This window comes from Ranitomeya variabilis, chromosome 7 (assembly GCF_051348905.1).
Source record: "Ranitomeya variabilis isolate aRanVar5 chromosome 7, aRanVar5.hap1, whole genome shotgun sequence".
Classification (NCBI taxonomy): Eukaryota; Metazoa; Chordata; class Amphibia; order Anura; family Dendrobatidae; genus Ranitomeya; species Ranitomeya variabilis.
Window position 1 is genome coordinate 155,947,978 of NC_135238.1, and position 20,300 is coordinate 155,968,277.

Genomic DNA, 20,300 nt, shown 5'->3' on the forward strand with positions numbered 1-20,300 from the left:
GGATGCCCTTTCTAGGAGTTTTGAGCCTGACTCCCCTGGTAATTCTGAACCTACAGGTATCCTTAAGGATGGAGTGATATTGTCTGCCGTTTCTCCAGACCTGCGGCGGGCCTTGCAGGATTTTCAGGCGGATAGACCTGATCGTTGCCCACCTGGTAGACTGTTTGTTCCTGATGATTGGACCAGTAAAGTCATTTCTGAGGTTCATTCTTCTGCGTTGGCAGGTCATCCTGGAATCTTTGGTACCAGGGATTTGGTGGCAAGGTCCTTCTGGTGGCCTTCCCTGTCACGAGATGTACGAGGCTTTGTGCAGTCTTGTGACGTTTGTGCTCAGGCCAAGCCTTGTTGTTCTCGGGCTAGTGGATTGTTGTTGCCCTTGCCTATCCCAAAGAGGCCTTGGAAGCACATCTCGATGGATTTTATTTCGGATCTTCCTGTTTCTCAGAAGATGTCTGTCATCTGGGTGGTGTGTGACCGTTTCTCTAAGATGGTCCATTTGGTTCCCCTGCCTAAGTTGCCTTCTTCTTCCGAGTTGGTTCCTCTGTTTTTTCAAAATGTGGTTCGTTTGCATGGTATTCCGGAGAATATCGTTTCTGACAGAGGAACCCAATTCGTGTCTAGATTTTGGCGGGCATTCTGTGCTAGGATGGGCATAGATTTGTCTTTCTCGTCTGCTTTCCATCCTCAGACTAATGGCCAGACCGAGCGGACGAATCAGACTTTGGAGACATATTTGAGGTGTTTTGTGTCTGCAGATCAGGATGATTGGGTTGCTTTTTTGCCTTTAGCGGAGTTTGCCCTCAATAATCGGGCCAGCTCTGCCACCTTGGTGTCTCCTTTTTTCTGTAATTCGGGGTTTCATCCTCGATTTTCCTCCGGTCAGGTGGAATCTTCGGATTGTCCTGGAGTGGATGCTGTGGTGGAGAGGTTGCATCAGATTTGGGGGTAGGTGGTGGACAATTTGAAGTTGTCCCAGGAGAAAACTCAGTTTTTTGCCAACCGCCGGCGTCGGGTTGGTCCTCGGCTTTGTGTCGGGGACTTGGTGTGGTTGTCTTCTCGTTTTGTCCCTATGAGGGTTTCTTCTCCTAAGTTTAAGCCTCGGTTCATCGGCCCGTACAAGATATTGGAGATTCTTAACCCTGTGTCCTTCCGTTTGGACCTCCCTGCATCTTTTTCTATTCATAATGTTTTTCATCGGTCATTGTTGCGCAGGTATGAGGTACCGGTTGTGCCTTCCGTTGAGCCTCCTGCTCCGGTGTTGGTTGAGGGCGAGTTGGAGTACGTTGTGGAAAAAATCTTGGACTCCCGTGTTTCCAGACGGAAACTCCAGTATCTGGTCAAATGGAAGGGATACGGTCAGGAGGATAATTCTTGGGTGACTGCCTCTGATGTTCATGCCTCCGATCTGGTCCGTGCCTTTCATAGGGCTCATCCTGATCACCCTGGTGGTTCTGGTGAGGGTTCGGTGCCCCCTCCTTGAGGGGGGGGTACTGTTGTGAAATTGGATTTTGGGCTCCCCCGGTGGTCACTGGTGGAATTGAACTTGTGTGCATTATCCCCTCTGTTCACCTGTTCCCATCAGGATGTGGGAGTCGCTATTTAACCTTGCTCCTCTGTCACTTCCATGCCGGTCAACATTGTAATCAGAAGCCTTTCTGTGCATGTTCCTGCTACCAGACAACTTCCAGCTAAGTCGGACTTTTGTCCTTGTTTGTTTTTTGCATTTTGTTCCAGTTCACAGCTGCAGTTTCGTTTCTGTGTCTGGAAAGCTCTTGTGATCTGAAATTGCCACTCTGATGTTATGAGTTAATACTAGAGTCTTAAAGTAATTTCAGGATGGTGTATTGATAGGGTTTTCAGCTGACCATGAAAGTACCCTTTCTGTCTTCCTGCTATCTAGTAAGCGGACCTCGATTTTGCTAAACCTATTTTCATACTACGTTTGTCATTTTCATCTTAAATCACCGCCAATATATGTGGGGGCCTCTGTCTGCCTTTCGGGGAAATTTCTCTAGAGGTGAGCCAGGACTATATTTTCCTCTGCCAGGATTAGTTAGTCCTCCGGCCGGCGCTGGGCGTCTAGGGATAAAACGCAGGCTACGCTACCCGGCTACTGTTAGTTGTGCGGCAGGTTTAGTTCATGGTCAGTTTAAGTTTCCATCCTTCCAAGAGCTAGTTCCTATGTATGCTGGGCTATGTTCTCTTGCCATTGAGAACCATAACATCGTGCCTTTCACGCTGCTCATCCTGGTCGCCCTGGTGGTCTTGGTGAGGGTTCGGTGACCCCTCCTTAAGGGGGGGGTACTGTTGTGAATTAGACCTTTTGGCTCCCTCTTGTGGTTACTAGTGATATTACTCTGGGATTGTCTTTCCTCAGTTTGGCACCCACCTGGGTCGTTAGCCCAGGGGTGTTGCTATATAAACTTCCTGGATCCTTAGTCCAGTGCCTGGCATCGTTGTAATCAGATCCTTTCTGTTTGCTCCTGTCTGCTGTCCTGGTTCGTGCAAAATTAAGCTAAGTCCTGCTTCTTTGTTTTTTGGTTATTGCTTTGCTCTTATTTTTGTCCAGCTTGTACTAAATGTGATTCCTGACTTTGCTGGAAGCTCTAGGGGGGCTGGTGTTCTCCCCCCGGGCCGTTAGACGGTTCGGGGGTTCTTGAATATCCAGCGTGGATATTTTGATAGGGTTTTTGCTGACCATATAAGTCATCTTACTATATTCTGCTATTAGCTAGTGGGCCTCTCTTTGCTAAATACCTAGCTCATTCTTACGTTTGTCTTTTCCTCTTACCTCACCGTTATTATTTGTTGGGGGCTTGTATCCAACTTTTGGGGTCTTTTCTCTGGAGGCAAGAAAGGTCTTTCTTTTCCCTTCCAGGGTTAGTTAGTTCTGCGGCTGGCGCGAGACGTCTAGAACCAACGTAGGCACGTTCCCCGGCTGCTGCTATTTGTGGTGCTAGGATTAGATATATGGTCAGCTCAGTTACCACTGCCCTATGAGCTGTTTTTTTGTGTTTGCAGACTTAGTAATTATTTCTGAGACCCTCTGCCATTGGGGTCATAACAGGCGGTACAATGTGGATACACACACAGGTTAACCTGACCCTGAGTGAAGGAAGCGAACCCTGTTGCGTCACAGGGCCGCGGTACCGCACCTAGAGCGCAAACAAGGAGTCTCAGAACTCAATCCCAAGACACAGGATTTGAGTTCATATAGACCTCTTGCGCTCGACACCACAACTGAGGTGTCAGAGTGAAGGAAACAATGTTAATAAAGATGCACGAGAGTGCATGCAGTGCCGCACTGGCAGACGCCACTAACCACCCAGGCTTGGGTCAGGAAAGCGCTGTGAAAGCGCACGGCGCCGCACTGGCAGTCACAGCAATAGACGCTGTTTTGTGTGTTACGTGCTGATGGCTAAGTCAGGCGCTAGAATGCAAACATCCACCTTACGCGAGCAGTCATACCATAGGGATGGGATATTTAAGGATGACTTGCACTCATCAACACACACTCATATACAAATGTACAATAGCGCATGGCCGTGCGGTCATGCAAACCCTTTATAGCTGCAGCATGTACAAGACCTTCCCAGAAGGACCAATGGGAAGCTGCCACAGAAGTTGAGCACCTTCAGGACCTTCCTGGAGGACCAATGGAATCTGCTGCAGTATCTGAGCATGTGACCCTCGATCTCCAATGGGAGATCTTACCCTGGGCATGCTCAGAAGGGGAAAAGCAGGACTTAGTCCCGAAAGCGTCTGCTCGCCGCTGCCCAGCACCGGCTTCAATGGCAGAAGCTGGAAAAGCAGTAGTAACCTGTCATGGTTCCCAATGGCAAGGGAAAGTCAGAGAACATAAATAACAGAACAGCTCTTGGGTGATGGAATCTCGAGCTGACCGTGAGCTAAACCTATCACACAACTAACAGTGGCCGGGTGACGTACCTACGTTTTATCCCTAGACGCCCAGCGCCAGCCGGAGGACTAACTAACCCTAATAGAGGAAAAGACAGACCTGGCTTACCTCTAGGGAAATTCCCCCAAAAAGGAGACAGAAGCCCCCCACATATATTGACGGTGAGTTCAGAGGAAAAGACACACGTAGTATGAAGGTAGGTTCAGCAAAGCGAGGTCCGCTTACTAGATAGCAAGAAGATACAATAGGGAACTTCACGGTCAGCTGAAAACCCTATTAAAATACCATCCCGAAATTACTTTAAGACTCATGTGTCAACTCATGACACCGGAGTGGCAATTTCGGCCCACAAGAGCTTCCAGCTACAGAAAAATAACATAACTGTGAACTGGAACAAAAATGCAAAACAAACTTAGGACTAAGAGTCCAACTTAGCTGATAGTAGTCTAGAAGCAGGAACATGCAACAGAAAGGCTCTGGTTACATTGATGGCCGGCGCTAGAATAACTGAGCAGCAAGGCTAAATAGGATACTCCCATATCCTGATGGAAACAGGTGAACAGAGAAAGTGAAGCACACAAGTCCAGTACCACCAGTGACCACCGGGGGAGCCCAAAAACCAAATTCACAACAGTACCCCCCCCTCAAGGAGGGGGCACCGAACCCTCACAAGAACCACCAGGGCGATCAGGATGAGCCCTATGAAAGGCACGGACCAAATCAGAGGCATGAACATCAGAGGCTGTCACCCAAGAATTATCCTCCTGACCGTAGCCCTTCCACTTGACCAGATACTGAAGTTTCCGTCTGGAAACACGGGAGTCCAAGATCTTCTCCACAACGTACTCCAATTCACCCTCAACCAACACCGGAGCGGGAGGCTCAACGGAAGGCACAACCGGTACCTCATACCTGCGCAATAATGACCGATGGAAGACATTATGGATAGAAAAAGATGCTGGGAGGTCCAATCGAAAGGACACGGGGTTAAGAATCTCCAAAATCTTATACGGGCCAATGAACCGAGGCTTAAACTTAGGAGAAGAAACCCTCATAGGGACAAAACGAGAAGACAACCACACCAAGTCCCCAACACGAAGACGAGGACCAACACGACGACGGCGGTTAGCAAAATGCCGAGTCTTTTCCTGGGACAACTCCAAATTGTCCACCACCTGTCCCCAAATCCGATGCAACCTATCCACCACAGTATCCACTCCAGGACAATCCGAAGACTCCACCTGACCGGAAGAAAAACGAGGATGAAACCCCGAATTGCAAAAGAAAGGAGAAACCAAAGTGGCAGAACTAGCCCGATTATTGAGGGCAAACTCCGCCAACGGCAAAAAGGCAACCCAGTCATCCTGATCTGCAGACACAAAACACCTCAAATAAGTCTCCAAGGTCTGATTAGTTCGCTCAGTCTGGCCATTAGTCTGAGGATGGAACGCAGACGAAAAAGACAAATCAATGCCCATCCTAGCACAGAACGCCCGCCAAAATCTAGACACGAACTGGGTCCCCCTGTCAGAAACGATATTCTCCGGAATACCATGCAAGCGAACCACATTTTGAAAAAACAGAGGAACCAACTCGGATGAGGAAGGCAACTTAGGCAAGGGCACCAAATGAACCATCTTTGAAAAACGGTCACACACCACCCAGATGACAGACATTTTCTGAGAAACAGGGAGATCAGAAATAAAATCCATAGAGATGTGAGTCCAAGGCCTCTTCGGAATAGGCAAAGATAACAGCAATCCGCTAGCCCGAGAACAACAAGGTTTGGCCCGAGCACAAACATCACAAGACTGCACAAAAACTCGTACATCTCGAGACAGGGAAGGCCACCAGAAGGACCTAGCCACCAAATCCCTGGTACCAAAGATCCCGGGATGACCTGCCAACACAGAAGAATGAACCTCCGAGATGACTCTACTGGTCCAATCATCAGGAACAAACAGTCTACCAAGCGGGCAACGATCAGGTCTATCCGCCTGAAACTCCTGCAAAGCCCGTCGCAGGTCTGGGGAAACAGCAGATAATATCACCCCATCCTTAAGGATACCTGTAGGTTCAGAATCACCAGGGGAATCAGGCTCAAAACTCCTAGAAAGGGCATCCGCCTTCACATTTTTAGAACCCGGTAAGTATGAGACCACAAAATTAAACCGAGAGAAAAACAACGACCAGCGCGCCTGTCTAGGATTCAAGCGCCTGGCAGACTCAAGATAAATCAAATTCTTGTGATCGGTCAATACCACCACCTGATGTCTAGCCCCCTCAAGCCAATGACGCCACTCCTCAAAAGCCCACTTCATAGCCAAAAGCTCCCGATTACCAATATCATAATTTCGCTCGGCGGGCGAAAATTTTCGAGAAAAGAACGCACAAGGTCTCATCACGGAGCAGTCGGAACTTTTCTGCGACAAGACCGCCCCAGCTCCGATCTCGGAAGCATCGACCTCAACCTGAAAAGGAAGAGTAACATCAGGCTGACGCAACACAGGGGCGGAAGAAAAGCGGCGCTTAAGCTCCCGAAAGGCCTCCACAGCAGCAGGGGACCAATCAGCAACATCAGCACCCTTTTTGGTCAAATCAGTCAAAGGTTTAGCAACATCAGAAAAACCAGTTATAAATCGACGATAAAAATTAGCAAAGCCCAAAAATTTCTGAAGGCTCTTAAGAGAAGAAGGTTGCGTCCAATCACAAATAGCCCGAACCTTGACAGGATCCATCTCAATGGAAGAGGGGGAAAAAATGTACCCCAAAAAAGAAATCTTTTGAACCCCAAAAATACACTTAGAACCCTTCACACACAAGGAATTAGCCCGCAAAACCTGAAAAACCCTCCTGACCTGTTAGACATGAGAATCCCAGTCATCCGAAAAAATCAAAACATCATCCAGATACACGATCATAAATTTATCCAAATATTCACGGAAAATGTCATGCATAAAGGACTGAAAGACTGAAGGGGCATTTGAAAGACCAAAAGGCATTACTAAATACTCAAAATGGTCCTCGGGCGTATTAAATGCGATTTTCCACTCATCCCCCTGCTTAATTCGCACCAAATTATACGCCCCACGGAGATCAATCTTAGAGAACCACTTAGCCCCTTTTATTCGAGCAAACAAATCAGTAAGCAGTGGCAGAGGATACTGATATTTGACTGTAATTTTATTCAAGAGTCGATAATCAATACACGGCCTCAAAGAGCCATCTTTTTTAGATACAAAGAAAAAAACGGCTCCTAAGGGAGATGAAGAAGGACGAATATGTCCCTTTTCCAGGGACTCCTTAATATATTCTCGCATAGCAGCATGTTCAGGTACAGATAGATTAAATAAATGACCCTTTGGAAATTTACTGCCCGGAATCAGATCTATGGCACAATCGCAATCTCTGTGAGGAGGTAGTGAACCAAGCTTAGGCTCCTCAAAAACATCACGATAATCAGATAAAAATTCTGGAATCTCAGAGGGAATAGATGACGAAATGGAAACCAAAGGTACGTCCCCATGAGCCCCCTGACATCCCCAGCTTAACACAGACATTGCTTTCCAGTCAAGGACTGGGTTATGAGATTGTAACCATGGTAATCCGAGCACCAAAACGTCATGTAGATTGTACAACACAAGGAAGCGAATCATCTCCTGATGGTCTGGATTCATACGCATAGTCACTTGTGTCCAGTATTGTGGTTTATTACTAGCCAATGGTGTAGAGTCAATACCCTTCAGAGGTATAGGAACTTCCAGAGGCTCTAGATCAAACCCACAGCGCCTGGCAAAGGACCAATCCATTAGACTCAAAGCGGCGCCAGAGTCGACATAGGCATCCGCGGTAATTGACGATAATGAACAAATCAAGGTCACAGACAGAATAAACTTAGACTGTAAAGTGCCAATTGAAATAGACTTATCAACCTTTTTTGTACGTTTAGAGCATGCTGATATAACATGAGTTGAATCACCACAATAGAAGCACAACCCATTTTTTCACCTAAAATTCTGCCGTTCGCTTCTGGACAGAATTCTATCACATTGCATATTTTCTGGAGCCTTCTCAGAAGACACCGCCAAATGGTGCACAGGTTTGCGCTCCCGCAAACGCCGATCAATCTGAATAGCCATTGTCATGGACTCATTCAGACCTGTAGGTGCAGGGAACCCCACCATAACATCTTTAATGGCATCAGAGAGACCCTCTCTGAAATTCGCCGCCAGGGTGCACTCATTCCACTGAGTAAGCACAGACCATTTACGAAATTTTTGGCAGTATATTTCAGCTTCATCTTGCCCTTGAGATAGGGCCATCAAGGCTTTTTCAGCCTGAATCTCTAAGTTAGGTTCCTCATAAAGCAACCCCAAAGCCAGAAAAAACGCATCCACATTGAGCAACGCAGGATCCCCGGGTGCCAATGCAAATGCCCAGTTTTGAGGGTCACCCCGCAGCAAGGAAATTACTATCTTAACCTGCTGTGCGGGATCTCCAGCGGAGCAAGATCTCAGGGAAAGAAATAATTTACAATTATTTTTGAAATTCAGGAAACGAGATCTATCCCCGGAGAAAAATTCTGGTATAGGAATTCTAGGTTCAGATATAGGAGCATGAATAACAAAATCCTGTAAATTTTGAACCTTCATAGCAAGATTATTCAAACCTGTAGCCAAACTCTGAGGATCCATTTTAATCAGGTGAGATCAGAGCCATTCAAGGATTAGAAGGAGAGTGAGAGACAAAGGCTGCAATTAGAGCAGAAATGCAACTGAGTCAACTAAAAAGCAAGCTCAGAAGAAAAAAAAAAAAAATCTGCAGACTTCTTTTTCTCTCCTTTCTTCTGCCAACGGTTTTAACCCTTGGCCGGCCATACTGTCATGGTTCCCAATGGCAAGGGAAAGTCAGAGAACATAAATAACAGAACAGCTCTTGGGTGATGGAATCTCGAGCTGACCGTGAGCTAAACCTATCACACAACTAACAGTGGCCGGGTGACGTACCTACGTTTTATCCCTAGACGCCCAGCGCCAGCCGGAGGACTAACTAACCCTAATAGAGGAAAAGACAGACCTGGCTTACCTCTAGGGAAATTCCCCCAAAAAGGAGACAGAAGCCCCCCACATATATTGACGGTGAGTTCAGAGGAAAAGACACACGTAGTATGAAGGTAGGTTCAGCAAAGCGAGGTCCGCTTACTAGATAGCAAGAAGATACAATAGGGAACTTCACGGTCAGCTGAAAACCCTATTAAAATACCATCCCGAAATTACTTTAAGACTCATGTGTCAACTCATGACACCGGAGTGGCAATTTCGGCCCACAAGAGCTTCCAGCTACAGAAAAATAACATAACTGTGAACTGGAACAAAAATGCAAAACAAACTTAGGACTAAGAGTCCAACTTAGCTGATAGTAGTCTAGAAGCAGGAACATGCAACAGAAAGGCTCTGGTTACATTGATGGCCGGCGCTAGAATAACTGAGCAGCAAGGCTAAATAGGATACTCCCATATCCTGATGGAAACAGGTGAACAGAGAAAGTGAAGCACACAAGTCCAGTACCACCAGTGACCACCGGGGGAGCCCAAAAACCAAATTCACAACAGTAACCCTATGCACAGAGTGAGACTGAGCAAGATGCTGGGACCGACGTCTCCGCTGAGCAGACTCCACTGCGGCTGGAGAAGAATGGGAGACCACAGCGGAGATGGTTTGAGATTCCCCCTATGCAGCAGCAGGAACTCGACACCTAACACACAGGGCCTTTAGTAAAGATGTTTTAAAGGGCTGGCGGCCCACTGGGCATCTGCCCACCAATGCAGCTTAGCAATCCAGGCCTGACATAGGGGCATTATAGCTAAATGGAGGCACAAATAGTGGCATTATTACTATATGTAAGCACAATAGGGGCACTACTACTTTATGAAGGCACAGTGGGGGACTCTTACCATTTAGAGGCACAATAGGGGGGAATATTACTATATGAAGAGACAATGGGGAAACCATAACTAATTGAAGGCACTATTACCAAATGGGGTGCACTATTACTATATGGATTCATTTGTGGAGGGCACTATTATTATATGGATTCACTATAGGGGGCACTATTACTATATGGAGATACAATGGGGTCACTATTAGTATATGGAAAGGTATTATATGAGCTTGTGTGCTTTCATTTGCTAGGGTTGATTGCAGTCCCATTCAAAGACCAATAGTAATATAAGTAGCAGATAAAAGGAGTATATTTCTCTTATGCATATTTTTTCATCAGATCGAATTTCCTAACAGTTTATTACAGGGTTATATAAAAATCTAAAGAGATATTTTTGTTTCCATAGTAACAACATATGTACTAAAATACCATTCTTTAAGAAAGTTTGAAGAGAAGGAAACTTCAATGAGATTGTAGAGTCTCTGTGGTAGGAACAAAAGCACAATCGTCTGTGTTCTGCAGCTGCCTGTTCTCATCAGCCTGGAACGGATTCTTTACCTCGATCACACCAAACCTATTTGCAATTACCAGTGTCACCAATGGATTAGAGAGCATGAAACGACAGTTTGCATCGCACAAGCTGCGGATACTTTACCCAGTCTTGCACCAGCTGTAATTCTGCACATGTGAACAGTGGAGGACAGATCTGACTGCAGCACCTGCAGCATATAAACATATTATACAGTACACAGGCAAGGTATAGACAATTCTGCAATCAATGATTATACTGGCCCCTGACTCTTTCTGATTACTGCATCAAACCATTCAGTAGGTGCACTTGTAAGGCTCGTTCAGGAGACTAAGGGTACGTGGCCACGTTCAAGATGGCCGGCGCTTTGGATGGAGCGGAAAACCCGCTCCGCCCAAAGCTCTGCCCCCTTCTGTAGACGAGATGATGCCGGATGTGTTCATTGCACACATCCGGAATCATCGCACCCCACACATAGGGCCCTGTGTTTTACCTTGCGGCGGCACAGCGTCTCTGCAAGGTAAACGGACATGCTGCGTTCTAAAAAGACGCGCCGCATGTCCGGAATCGCAGGGCCGCCGGACGCGTTTTACCACGCATAGTGGAGACGGGATTTCATGAAATCCCCTCCACTATACTGTAACATCTGGATGCTGCGTGTTTGACGCTGCGGCTCTACGCAGCATCAAACACGCAGCATTTCCTGAACATGGAAACATACCCTTAAGGCCAGTCTGGACCATATTGGCCGTGAGTTTCCTGACCTTAAATCAACAGCCTCATGGGCACATATGGAGATAATACTCTATCTGTGAAGAATTTCCTGGGCATATAGAGAATATTAGGAGTACTGGCTCTAGGGCAAATACATCTATAGTGGTTAAACAAAAACCTGAGCCGGAGTATGACTTGAAAACATGCATGTTCATATTGGCCATGGAAACAAACAAAACCTAAGAAAAAACAATATGTGCATATCCCCTAATGAAAATAGATAAGTAAAAAAGCAAGTGCATTAAGCAATTAACGTAGGGTACTTAGTAAACACTGTTTTTGATTTAAAAAATCATAAAGCTATCCCACCGCAGCAAGGTGTACCCAATCGGGACGGTAACTACACTCTCTCCATTGTTAAAACCTACCTAGTGTGAATAGTGGCAGAAAGTCACAGGGTCCCAACCAGACACCCAGCTTTGGTGGAAATATATATGAATCCCTCAATATCTGTCCTCTATTTCATCCTTCTTCTCCGCTAGATTTCTAAAACTTAACATGGACAAAACAGAATTCATTGTCTTTCCCCCATCTCACGTGACTCCCCCAACCTATCCATTACAGTAAACGGCTGCCCACTCTCCCCAGTCCCACAAGCTTGCTGCCTTGGGGTAATCCTTGACACTGATCTCTCCTTCAAACCGCATATCCCTGCCCTTTCCATTTCCTGCCGCCTGCAACTCAAAAATATTTCACGGATCCGTACATTCCTAAACCAAGAATCTGCGAAGACCCTAGTCCATGCCCTCATCATCTCCCGCCTTGACTACTGTAACCTCCTGCTCTGTGGCCTCCCCTCTAACACTCTCGCACCCCTCCAATCTATTCTAAACTCAGCTGCCCAACTAATCCACCTGTCCCCCCGCTATTCTCCGGCCTCTCCCCTCTGTCAATCCCTTCACTGGCTCTCCATTACCCAGAGACTCCATTACAAAAGCCTAACCATGACATACAAGGCCATCCACAACCTGTCTCCTCCATACATCAGTGACCTCGTCTCCCGGTACGTTCCTGCATGCAACCTCCGATCCTCACAAGATCTCCTTCTCTACTCCCCTCTTATCTCCTCTTCTCATAATAGCATACAAGATTTCTCTCGCTCATCACCCCTACTCTGGAACTCTCTACCACAACACATCAGACTTTCACCTACCATTAGTGTTGAGCGATACCGTCCGATACTTGAAAGTATCGGTATCGGATAGTATCGGCCGATACCCGAAAAGTATCGGATATCGCCGATACCGATACCCGATACCAATACAAGTCAATGGGACACCAAGTATCGGAAGGTATCCTGTATGGTTCCCAGGGTCTGAAGGAGAGGAAACTCTCCTTCAGGCCCTGGGATCCATATTAATGTGTAAAATAAAGAATAAAAATAAAAAATATTGATATACTCACCTCTCCGACGCAGCCTGGACCTTATCGATGTAACCGGCAGCTTCCGTTCCTAAGAATGAGCGCTTGAAAGACCTTAGATGACGTCGCGGCTTGTGATTGGTCGCGTGGCGGTCACGTGACCGCTCACGCGACCAATCACAGGCCGCGACGTCATCTAAGGTCTTTCAAGCGCTCATTCTTAGGAACGGAAGCTGCCGGTTACATCGATAAGGTCCAGGCTGCGTCGGAGAGGTGAGTATATCAATATTTTTTATTTTTATTCTTTATTTTACACATTAATATCGATCCCGATACCGATTCCCGATATCACAAAAGTATCGGATCTCGGTATCGGAATTCCGATACAGCAAATATCGGCCGATACCCGATACTTGCGGTATCGGAATGCTCAACACTACCTACCATCGAAACATTCAAAAAGAACCTGAAGACCTACCTATTCCGGCAAGCCTACAACCTGCAGTTACCACCGATCGACCAAAGCACTGCACGACCAGCTCTATCCTCACCTACTGTATCCTCACCCATCCCTTGTAGATTGTGAGCCCTCGAGGGCAGGGTCCTCTCTCCTCCTGTACCAGCTGTGACTCGTATTGTTCAAGATTTTTTTTTTTTGGGTAGAGCATTGAACAGCAAGGTGGATTGTTGCTGAGGGGAAAAAAAAAAATCTTTAAATCTTCAGCTTAGCGAGTGTGAGCGAGCTGAGTGTGACCTAAGCGTAAGTGTAAACGGCGGTAAGTGTGACTTGTAATTCAGTGACTTTGGATTCAGGGAGTTTCCAAGGGAGGAATTACTGAATTGCTGTCTGTATTTTATTAATACTTTGTATTTATTTTTATTTAACGTTTCTGTCTGGTGCAATCCCCATTAGGAAATGTGCTCCACTATTGTTAATGCCATCCAGTGCACATCTTGCCACATGTATGCAGTCCTTGATCAGCCGGTCAAGGGTGCATACTGCTGTGCGAGATGTGAGCACGTTGAGCATTTGGAAGCCCAGATTCTGGATCTAAATGTGCAGCTGGCAACACTGAGATCCATAGACAATATGGAGAGGAGTCTTCTGCTCACTGAGCAGACGCTCAATGGGATAGATGAGGGGGGGGATGGTAGGATGGAGCTGCAGGACAGTGAAGTAGCTAGCTGGGTGACATTCAGAAAGCGGGGTAGAGGGAAGAGTGCCAGGGAGGCTAGTCCTGATCTGGCACACCACAATAAGTTTGCTAAGTTGGCAGATGAGGGGGGTGCCAGTACAGGGGTAGCACTGCTGCAGCAAGGCATGTCCTCTGAAAGCCGGAGGAGTGACTGCTACAGTAAGGAGGGAAATAGGAGAGCAGTACAGGCCAGACAGGTGCTGGTAGTGGGGGACTCAATTATTAGGGGAACAGATAGGGCAATCTGTCACAAAGACAGGGATCGTCAGACGGTGTGCTGCCTACCTGGTGCTCGAGTCCGACACATCGCTGATCGGGTGGACAGATTACTGGGAGGGGCTGGTGAGGACCCAGCGGTCATGGTGCACATTGGCACAAATGACAACGTTAGAGGTAGGTGGAAGGTCCTTAAAGATGATTTCAGGGAATTAGACTGCAAGCTGAAAGCAAGGACCTCCAACGTGGTATTTTCCAAAATACTGCCTGTACCATGTGCCACGCCAGAGAGGCAACGGGAGATTAGGGAGGTTAATAAGTGGCTCAAGAATTGGTGTAGGAAGGAGGGGTTGGGGTTCCTGCAGAACTGGGCCGACTTCTCAGTGGGCTACAGGCTCTACGCTAGGGACGGGCTGTACCTCAATGGGGAAGGTGCAGCTGTGCTGGGGGAGAAAATGGCTAGAGGGTTGGAGGAGTGTTTAAACTAGGGATTGGGGGGAGGGTATTCAATTTATAGGAGGGGAAGTTAGGGCAGATAGAGACTTGGGCACAAATAAGGAAGTTGGGGGTGGCAGTGGCATGGGGTTGTGGGGTTAGAACAGTTAATAATTTAAGAAAGAATAGAGGTACAGAGAGGAACATCAAGTGCATGTATACTAATGCCAGAAGCCTCGCCAACAAAATGGACGAATTAGAATGAATGTTGTTGGAGCATAATTATGACATGGTGGGGATATCTGAAACATGGCTGGATGAGAGCCATGACTGGGCTGTTAACTTGCAGGGCTATAGCCTTTTCAGAAATGACCGTACAGATAAGCGAGGGGGAGGGGTGTGTCTGTATGTAAAATCGTCCTTAAAACCCATCCGGCGTGATAATATAGGTGAATTTAATGAAAATGTAGAGACCCTGTGGGTGGAGATAAGGGGAGGGGGAAAAAATAATAAATTACTGATAGGGGTTTGTTATAAATCTCCAAAAATAATGGAAGCAATGGAGAATATCCTCGTAAAGCAAATAGATGAAGCTGCGACTCAAAGAGAAGTTGTTATTATGGGGGACTTCAACTACCCTGAAATAGATTGGGGAACAGAAACCTGCAGTTCCAGTAAAGGTAATCGGTTTTTGACAACTATGAGAGACAATTACCTTTCCCAACTGGTTCAGGACCCAACAAGAAGGGGGGCACTGCTAGACCTAATATTAACCAACAGACCAGACCGCATATCAAATATAAGGGAATAATGATCACAAAATAAGAAGTTTTCATGTATCCTTTAATAAGATGTGTAGTAGAGGGGTGACAAGGACACTAAACTTCAGGAGGGCAAATTTCCAACGGATGAGAGAGGATCTTGGTGCAATTACCTGGGACGATATCCTGAGACATAAAAATACACAAAGAAAATGGGAGACGTTTATTAGCATCCTGGATAGGACCTGTGTACAGTATATACCGTATGGGAATAAACATACTAGAAATAGGAGGAAACCAATATGGCTAAATAGAGCTGTAAGGGGCGCAATAAGTGACAAAAAGAAAGCATTTAGAGAATTAAAGGAAGTAGGTAGTGATGAGTCATTAAATAAATACAGAAAATTAAATAAATTCTGTAAAAAGCAAATCAAGGCAGCAAAAATTGAGACAGAGAGACTCATTGCCACAGTGTAAGGATTCCAGACTTTCCTGGTGTCTGTTCGCCCTGATCCAAGATGGAGGCTTGGATCTCACCCTGTCATGGAACTTCCTGTCTGTCCTGATTATTTAAGTCCGGGTCTTGTGTTCACCTGTGCCTGAATATTTTATGCTGCTGGCTCCTGAACATCTGCCTATTTGCTGGTTAATTCCCTGCTTCTGCTGCTCACTAATCAGGTCTGCCTCACCCCATTCAGCTATTTCTCGCCTCTGGAACTGCTGCGACTGGCAGCACACCAGTAGAAGGATTTCCTTTGTGTACTAAACTTTTCCCAGTGTTGTGCCTCTTTGCACAACCACACCAGGTGAGCAAGATTCAAGCTGTGTTATTGCTACAAGAAAGATTTACTCATCTACTACGCTTAGATGGCGCTCTCCCTCTTTCTCCCCTCGTCCTCTCTTTTCTAGAACGTCATTCACATGACGCATCATCTGTGAACTATTGGACTCCTACTAGCAAGTACTGTGCGCACGTATGAGCACGTGTTGCTGGACTTCATCATTTAAATACTGCGTGCATTTGCACTAAACCTTATTGGACTTCCTCGTTCAAGTATCTTGTTTGCTTCCACATAATTTCCTTGCTGGACTGGTTCACTTTAGCGGTCGCGCCCCGCTACTCAGTTTGCTGTGATTTTCTATATAGAGCTGAGGACCTCGTTACTATTGCAGAAATATCTGTACTATGTTTTGTTTGCTATCCTGTTGGCTATTTTCTATATAGAGCTGAGGACCTCTATTGCAGAAATATCTGTTATTTCTGTTTACATTTCTGTTTGTGAGTAAATACATCTTTTGCTGCAACTTAGTCTGGGGTAAATGGTGGATGAGGAAAAAGCCAATATGCTAAATGACTTTTTTTCATCAGTATTTACACAAGAAAATTCCATGGCAGACAATATGATCAGTGATAACAAAAATTCCCCATTAAGTGTCACCTGCTTAACCCAGCAGGAAGTACGGCGGCGTCTAAAAATCACTAAAATTGACAAATCTCCGGGCCCGGATTGGATACACCCCTGAGTACTGCAGGAATTAAGTACAGTCATTGATAGACCATTATTTTTAATCTTTAAAGAGTCCATAATAACAGGGTCTGTACCACAGGACTGGCGTATAGCAAATGTGGTGCCAATATTCAAAAAGGGGACAAAAACTGAACTCGGAAATTATAGGCCAGTAAGCTTAACCTCTACTGTGGGTAAAATCCTGGAGGGCATTCTAAGGGATGCTATACTGGAGTATCTGAAGAGGAATAACCTCATGACCCAGTATCAGCACGGGTTTACTAGGGACCGTTCATGTCAGACTAATTTGATCAGCTTCTATGAAGAGGTAAGTTCCGGACTGGACCAAGGGGACCCAGTGGACATAGCGTATATGGACTTTTCAAAAGCTTTTGATACGGTGCCACACAAAAGGTTGATATATAAAATGAGAATAATGGGGATAGGGGAAAATATGTATAAGGGGGTTGCGAGCTGGCTCAGGGATAGGAAACAAAGGGTGGTTATTAATGAAGCACACTCGGACTGGGTCACGGTTAGCAGTGGGGTACCACAGGGGTCAGTATTGGGCCCTCTTCTTTTTAACATATTTATTAATGACCTTGTAGGGGGCATTCAGAGTAGAATTTCAATATTTGCAGATGACACTAAACTCTGCAGGGTAATCAATACAGGGGAGGACAATTTTATATTACAGGATGATTTATGTAAACTAGAAGCTTGGGCTGACAAATGGCAAATGATCTTTAATGGGGATAAATGTAAGGTCATGCACTTGTGTAGAAGTAATAAGATGTATAACTATGTGCTTAATTCTAAAACTCTGGGCAAAACCGTCAATGAAAAAGACCTGGGTGTATGGGTGAACGACAAACTCACATTTAGTGGCCAGTGTCAGGCAGCTGCTGCAAAGGCAAATAAAATAATGGGATGCATTAAAAGAGGCATAGATGCTCATGAGGAGAACATAATTTTACCTCTATACAAGTCACTAGTTCGACCACACTTAGAATACTGTGCACAGTTCTGGTCTCCGGTGTATAAGAAAGACATACCTGAACTAGAGCGGGTGCAGAGAAGAGCGACCAAGGTTATTAGACGACTGGGGGGTCTGCAATACCAAGATAGGTTATTACACTTGGGGCTGTTCAGTTTGGAAAAACGAAGACTAAGGGGTGATCTTATTTTAATGTATAAATATATGAGGGGACAGTACAAAGACCTTTCTGATGATCTTTTTAATCATAGACCTGAGACAGGGACAAGGGGGCATCCTCTACGTCTGGAGGAAAGAAGGTTTAAGCATAATAACAGACGCGGATTCTTTACTGTAAGAGCAGTGAGACTATGGAACTCTCTGCCGTATGATGTTGTAATGAGTGTGGAGCGGTCCCCAGACGCAGGACGACAGGGTACTCGGATCCGGGTCTCTCGGTTCTGAGGATGTCACGGTGGCCCGACCCGGTCCGTGGTCCTGCTAAGGGGCGCCCAATAAAAGGTGTAGGTGGTGGTGTAGGTCGCAGTAAATAACGAGGACACAGGGTTGCAGTCTCTTTACCTCTTTACTGAAGGCTTCGGCATCCGCAATGCAGAGCACTGCTAACAGGGCTGGCTGAGATCGGCCGGTCCGAAGGCACATCCAGAGTTCCCTTTGCAGGTGGAAATCAGTGCCTACCTACTAGCGCCTGGGTGTTGTAGTACTTCCCTGCTGAGCACCACGGGATAGTCCTCACAACTGTCGTCTATGTTTCTGTTCTTTCACTCCGTCCCCCAGGTGATATGGATAGGACGCACCTATGACGTGGTAGGCCTGGAGTTATTTTATAGGGACCCTAGAGACGCCCCTCTCCCACAATTGCCTCCGTTGTCTTCATTAGGTGATTTAGGTGAGGCAGCCAACCTATAATTAACTGCCCTGCCGTTGGTTTGAAGTAATGCGTGGAGCCCAATACTTCCTCAGCGTTCCGGCCACCGGCTACGCGCCTCTGTAGGATGTTGCCGATCTCGGGGCACGACTCCTACTGGTTCTATCGTCCTTGTGCTGTGATCTTGTTTCTCACTTCTCCACAGTAAACCTCGCTTCTTGTCCTTTCTTAAGATACCGCCACAATGAAGTGCAGGCGTGGCTCCGTTACGATCTGTCCTTTTCGCTAGGCCTCTGACAGGGACCCCTGTTGTGGATTCTGTTTGTGGGCTCCCTCTGGTGGTTACTGCTGGTACTGGGTGACTTTGGTGGGTTGCGGCCTTTGGTTTCCACCTGTCCATCAGAGGCTGGGTGTTTCCTATTTTACCTGGCCTTTCTGTCATTCCCTTGCCGGCTATCAATGTATTCAGATGTGCTCTGTTTGGTTCCTGCCTACCTGCTCCCAGATCTTTCAGGATAAGCTAAGTGCTGATTTTCAGTTGTTGGTTTTTTTGTCCAGCTTGCTTATTATGTCTCTATGCTAGCTGGTAGCTCTAGTGGACTGAGGTTCTCCCCATGTGCCATGAGTTGGCACATGGGTTCTTGTAAACTCAGGATGGTTTTTTTGATTAGGGTTTTTTGCTGACCGCTCAGACCCCTTTTGTATCGTTCTGCTTTCTAGTTTACAGCGGGCCTCAATTTGCTGAACCTATATATATCATCTCTATGTGTGTGCCTTCCTCTCATTTCACCGTCAATACATGTGGGGGGCAACTATACCTTTTGGGGTTCATTCCTCTGGAGGCAAGTGAGGTCTTTATTTTCTCTGCAGTACTAGTTAGCTCTTAGGCTGGTGCGTGGCGTCTAGAACCAACGTAGGCACGCTCCCTGGCTATCTCTAGTTGCGTTTGTCAGGCGTAGGGCAGCGGTCAGCCCAGGTTCCATCACCCTAGAGCTCGTCCGATATTTTGTATTACTTTGCTTGTCCCTTGCTATCCCTAGCCATTGGGATTCATGACAGTATAGCCGGCCAACAAAGTGTTAATTGTTTGGGCTGAAGCAGGAGAAAAAGAAGTGTTTAAGGGAAATTTATTTATTTTTATTTTTTACCTTCAGAGTTTTGCTGCCTAGCCCTTAATTGCTGTCTAGCTGCTTCTTACCTCCTCTTAACCCTTGAATGGCTCTGATATTAGCTGTTTAACATGGATGTCCAGAGTTTGGCTTCCAGCCTGAGTAATCTCGCGGCAAAAGTTCAAAACATACAGGATTTTGTTGTTCACACTCCCATGTCTGAACCTAGAATTCCTATTCCAGAGTTCTTTTCTGGAGATAGATCTACCTTCCTGAATTTCAGGAACAATTGTAAATTGTTTCTTTCTTTAAAATCTCGCTCCTCTGGAGACCCTGCTCAACAGGTCAAGATTGTAATATCTTTCCTGCGAGGCGACCCTCAGAATTGGGCATTTGCATTGGCACCAGGGGATCCTGCATTGCTCAATGTGGATGCGTTTTTTCTGGCATTGGGATTGCTCTATGAGGAACCCAACCTGGAGATTCAGGCTGAAAAGGCTTTATTAGCCCTCTCTCAGGGGTATGATGAAGCGGAAATATATTGTCAAAAATTTCGGAAATGGTCGGTGCTTACTCAGTGGAATGAGTGCGCCCTGGCTGCAAACTTCAGAAATGGTCTTTCCGAGGCCATTAAGGATATTATGGTGGGGTTCCCTATGCCTACAGGTCTGAATGAGTCGATGGCT

At 46.3% G+C, this 20,300-nt stretch overlaps 1 long non-coding RNA gene across 1 annotated transcript in view; it reads right to left on the reverse strand.

Moving 5' to 3' along the window:
- Positions 1 to 10,579, reverse strand: part of LOC143785701 (uncharacterized) — a 55,241-nt gene extending 44,662 nt beyond the window's left edge. The window contains exons 1-2 of the long non-coding RNA XR_013218054.1: positions 10,515 to 10,579; positions 10,289 to 10,433 (exon numbers count right to left, since the gene is read on the reverse strand). This is a non-coding gene — a long non-coding RNA (uncharacterized LOC143785701). The remainder of the gene's footprint in view (positions 1 to 10,288; positions 10,434 to 10,514) is intronic.
- Positions 10,580 to 20,300: the final 9,721 nt, after the last annotated feature.